The following is a 5,729-nucleotide window of genomic DNA, read 5'->3' as shown; positions in this document are numbered from 1 at the left end:
ACGCTGACAGGGGTAAGACAGCGCTGATGTACATAACTTTAGATGAGGATGCCACACAGGTTCATGTCAAAAAATCCAAACTATCCCTTTAAGAAGTGGCTTTTTATACTTTTTATCTAATGATGTGCTTCCTACATCTTACAGCTGTAGAGTGACATTTCTCAAACAATGTGGAAAGCTATGAAAATGCAGCACATCATCTATTAAACCTGAAGAACTGGATGTTTCAACTCTGCTGATGTTGGTCCCAGGTCAGAGCCAAACTCTAATCGCCTGCTAAACACAACGGGAATCTGTCAGAGATAAAGGAGCTGCCCTTCTGACATTTTGAGAAATGTCATGTACGACAACCTCTAAAAGCTACAGCAAATCTGTTCCCTCTGCTTCATACTCCAAAAAGCCCTCTCCTTTCAAAGGCAGCAGAAGAGTGACAAACCAGAGAGCAGTCTAGACATTTCAGCATCTTGAACATCAGAGGCGCATACTCCTTTTTCCCTCCATGCTAATTCAGCTGGGGTCGCGGTGCTGAGTGTTTGCTTGAGTGCTTCACTGTGGAATTAAGAGATTCAATAGGCAGACAGTCATTTGAATAATTGTTTTCAAATGTCTTTCTTAATATCAAGATCCCATTACTTACCATTCCACACACTCTCCTGTGATGAGCCCTGGGACTGTGTTTGTGTGTATGCGCCTGTCTAATGGAAGGCACTTATGCAAGGCCATGGAGACTCACTCAGGATGCCACATAAATGGAGGCACAGAAACACAGAAACACAGAACACTCCATGTGGATTGGCTCATTAACTGCACAAGTGGAAAGACTACACTGCGGCCACCTCGGGATGAAGATAATGGCTTGGCTGTCATCTGTGACAGCACTGAGATTAAGGTGAGCAGGCTTTGAGAGCAATGCAGATACATATACAAACATAAACTAGCTATGTAAGACGACATTACAGACACCAGTTCATCAGCATGTGCTCTTATCATCAGTACATCATGCAAAGAAAGTTTGAACCTCAAGGGAACACGCTGATATCAGTGTGAATTTTGTTGATGAAGACTACAACAAAAAATATTTGTCAACAAACCTTTTTCACAGATAAAAACAAGGACATGATGACGATGACCTAGAGTGGCAGAAGATCATGAGAATGAGTACAAACCTGTACTATTACACTATCTATGGTACAAACACAAGACTACGGATGGTAAAAAGAGCATGGGTGGCGCTGAAAAAGCGACTATCTAAGAAAAGCACGACACCCTGACGCAAACTCCTGTCCCAAACTTAGTAACTTTTTCATCAAGATGAGCTGCAGGATGAAAAAGGGACTACAGATGGAAAGGACGACACAGGTAAGGCAAGATGTAATTAAAGGTATATCACTGTCTGAAAAGCCTTAGCATTTTTATGACTTGTGTATCAGTATAACGTAACGCTGAATTATATAAATAAAGGGTGCCCAAATTCTTTTCGGTGAAGGGCCAAGATAAATCAGGGTGGAGGGTCGCGGGCCAAACATTCATGTTGCAGTGCATTATACTAAAGGTCCTATCTTGTGTTCCTTTTTTGCAGTTTAATTTGGATCATTGATGTCTTCATGAAATGGTAGTAACATGTTTTGGTCCAAAAAGCCAATAAATCAAGCACAGCAGCATTGTTTCCAGGCTCTCATAGCTCCTCTGTTCAGAATGCTCTGATTTAGTGGGCGTGGCCTTCATATGTAAATGAGCCACCGCTGATACCGCCCCGCTCTTACGTGTCACTGAGAGCGGCACCACAAGCTCTGAGTGCACAATGTTTAGAAAACAGCGAAGCTTGTTTACTGTTACATTACAGGCTAAAACAACAGGCTAACTGCAGCTAAAGTTAGCATCCTGAAGCTAACACAGAGACAGGGGGGACACTGAGGAAAAGCTCTTCCATCTGCTCCACAGCTCACAGCATTTAAAATACTCACATTTCCAGGGTCCCAGGTTTGTTGGTGGATGGTTGGTAATGCTCCTGGATTCAGGACCAGTCTATTCTCTAGCCCTCTGTTGTACTGTCCAAAGTTGGAAAAGCAGTCGGCTGTGAAGTGACTGGCACACACATGCACAGTTTTACTGAGTGTAGCTGGAACATTTCCTGATAAATGAACTCTAGCCACTTAGTCTTGTCATCTTCCAAGATGGGAAGCTTAAGCATCAAACTATATGGCTGTTTACAGCCAAAAACAGGGCAGTGATGGCTTTTCAACATTGGCATTCTCCACCCTGCTGCTGGAGAGATTTCTCTCCAGCAGCAGGGTGGGGAGTTGGCGGGGATGAGGTTCTGAGGTATCTGCTTCGGTGGACCAATCAGGTCAGACTTGCTCCTGACTGGTCAAAAAAGTCAAACAGCTCATTTCAGGTCAGGATTTTATATTCACAAGCACTACTAAGTACAGGTTTTGTCATTAATATCACATTTTGTGGGCTGGGAATGTCAAAATTTCACTTAAAGACTTAATAAAGTGGGTTGTTTTTTTTTTTTACAATATGGGACCTTTGAATATGCCTACAGCATAATTGTACAAAATAAATACTCTTACAAGTAATTTTGAAAATGAAACACTTTTCTTTACTGTCTTTTACAGCACGAAATTATTGAACATCCATATGGTACAAATACTAGACCAATGTCTTGAAAAACATTTAGGGCAATATAACCTGAACAACATGGGACATAGAATGCTCCTATGCAACAAAAATAGTGCATTTTCTATCCTTTTAAAGAAAGGGACACGTAATAAAACTGGAAACCTGCTTTAGATTATTTTTCCCTGTACATGATTACTGTACTTCCATTAATTTCCAAAGATTTTATTTTTTTAAAGCAGCGACTTTCTGCATACATAATATTATTTTTCTGTAAAAAAAAAAAAAAAAGTACTCATGTCCCCAACTATTTTTGAAGTTTTCTCTGCCAAGACTCTGCATTGTCTGACTCTCTGGTCATGGACTTCCAGATCTGAGCCAACAGGACTAGCGCCACCCTACTCCAAATATAGCACAGTGTTAATTTGTGGTCAGGAGAGGAAGTGCAACAATAACTAAATAATGAATGAGAAATTTAGGCTGCTGACAGTGAGTAAATAATAATGATAATTTAAAAAATGTGTATATAATAAAATTTCAAACATAGCCAGCAGGCTGAAAAAATTGCTGGTGGGCCAACTTTGGCCCATGGGCCCCTAATTGGACAGCCCTGATATAAATAATAGTGTGGTATGACGCCATGTAAGTGAACCGGTCTTCGTCAGTCTTTGTAGCCCCCCAGCAGCTGCAGTGATCATAGACTGTATAAAACATGGATGTAGCCTCTGCGACGTCACCCGTCTGTTCCTGAAACCGTGAAATGAAGCCAATCCACAGATGCAGCCACATTCACTATGACGCCTGCTGTGAGTTTTCCCTTAAGCAGCTACAGGGCGCCCGGCGGTCACATGACCTGAGCTGTGCCTCTGATTGGAAAATCAAACGATCCTAATAACTTCTAAACCCTGGCTCAGCATTTTAGACCTAATCTGTTTTTTGAACCAGGCTGTAAATGTGTTTTTAATGCTGTAAAAGTCTGTTTTTATGTCTGGGTGTGTACATGACTTCAGGTCTTTCTGCAGCCAGACTCAAGTGGATTCTCCAGGAACAGTGACTTTAGCACTTCCACATTTTTACTGACTAGATGTTGCCCCTTGGCAGTGACACAGGAGGAGAACAGAGAGCAGTTTGCTGAACTTCACACAGTTTGAGGACATTTTCCTAACAGTTAGGTTGTTTACATTACAAATGACTAAAATCTTCTAGTGTCACGACTTGACACTACAATGAGACTAAAACTCTTATGGTATTTAGTTAACTAAAACTAAACTTAGGGCTAGACTATGACTTAAAGACTTGAGACTAGACTAAGACTCAAACTCTTATGGTATTAAGTTAACTTAAACTAGATCAAGACAAAAAGGTTGCAGATTAAAAAAAAAGACTGAAACTAAATGGTATGTAAATCCAAAGACTAAGACTAGATCAAAATTTGCTTTAGAATGAAAGCTTGCTGATATTCTTGCTGTTCTCTCCTGCTCAAAATAGAGAAGCAAAGGAAACTGACTGAAAAAAAAGTGACAGTAAAAGGTCTACATGGTGTCGATGGTTTTTGGGGTTTTTTTGACAGTTGGTCTTAGAATTTTGGTCAGTGCTGTACGTAGAAAAGGTTCTTAGGTCTTTCTACATGACAAAACAGAATCGTGCAGGGGCGGATCTATTGGGGTGGTATAGGGTGGCACTCTGCAAACCCATTAATATTTTTCTAGATCCGCCCCTGTTATCAGGTCAAAATACAGTTCATAAAATGTGTTTAACAGCAGTTAAACCCCTCCTGTCCTTTTGGCAAAACAACAGACACCCCCTGGTGTTTAAATAGCATGGTACTTGCTCACCTCCTACAAACACACACACACTTGTGGTCCTGAGATTAAGAAGACCTGGACCATCAAACAAACAATCACAACACCAATGGATAATCTTTTGCACTTGTTTGACTTTTTTTTCCTGACCCCAATTTTCCTACTTGCCATTTCTAGCACTTTCCTCTCCAAAGGCAGAGCTGGTTGCTAGGCAACATGCTCAACACAACAGCACAGCTTTCTGAATTGGCTCCTTGCTCAGTGTGCCCCTGTGGTTTCAGACAATCAAATACATGAGTGTGTGTGCACGTTTGTACAGAATGTGAGTTGTGCAGGTGAAAGACATGAATAGTTTCCATTTCATGAGCGACAGCCATAAGTCCCTCAAGTCATTTAGAGGGGCAGGATGTAAAAGCTGGCGGCATTTGGATGAGAAGAAACAGTGGAACTGAGATATAATGTTTGTATGTGAAGCATCTGAAATAAGTGAACAATAAGCCCCATAAAACTTCAGTTAGAAAAAAAGCTTTTATATCTACATTACTGTAGGTCCTGTTCACAGAGGCAGAAATAACAAATGACCATGTTTGTCTACGGCAGATTTTGGGGGAAAGAAAGAGTGAAACATGGTTTTCAATACGAGCCTGGCCGCGGGAGTAATCTACCTGGAAGTCAGGAGGAGAAGAAGGCAGCTGTTGTTTTTTCAGTAGGAGAAGAGGACAGCAGGACAGAATTGGTATTGAGTATTTTCTGATGGAGAATCACAAACATGCATCACATGAGTGTAAATCGTCACGTTTTGGTCCAAAAAGATCAGAAAGAAATAAAGAGAAACTGGGACGGACAACGACTAAAGGAGAGTGAACATGGGTGTAGAGTTTCAGAGCAGGGAGTCATCAATGAAAAAGTCTGGTGAGAACTAGAGCCTTATTTAGCGGTGTTTTTGTGTGAAAGCAACGCACTGAAAATTCTCTAAATAAAGCGTGAATGCAGACCAATATCGGATTTTTTTCGGTGGGAGTCCGTTTATTTGTGTTTTTGGTCAAGTCAAATATGGCCCCGTCTGAGTGCAGAGGAAACCTGCAGAGGAGCAGGGAGGGGGTGTTTGGTGCGAGCGCTCTGGGCTTCTGCTGCACAAAAACACTGCTGTAGGGGTAATTTCTGCCCTGAACCTTGTGATAGGACCCAACTTGTTCCATCCCGGAATATCACTTTAAGAGCTGCCTCCTCTATTCATTTAGGATTTATTACAGGCCATCCAGCTCTGGTCTGGTTTAAATAAAAAGGACAAAAGCAAGCCACAAG

This window comes from Halichoeres trimaculatus, unplaced genomic scaffold (genome assembly GCF_033239565.1).
Source record: "Halichoeres trimaculatus isolate MK-OKI-2021-1 unplaced genomic scaffold, fHalTri1.1 fHalTri1_scaffold_22, whole genome shotgun sequence".
In the NCBI taxonomy this organism is placed as follows: Eukaryota; Metazoa; Chordata; class Actinopteri; order Labriformes; family Labridae; genus Halichoeres; species Halichoeres trimaculatus.
This window is presented reverse-complemented; position numbering follows the sequence as displayed.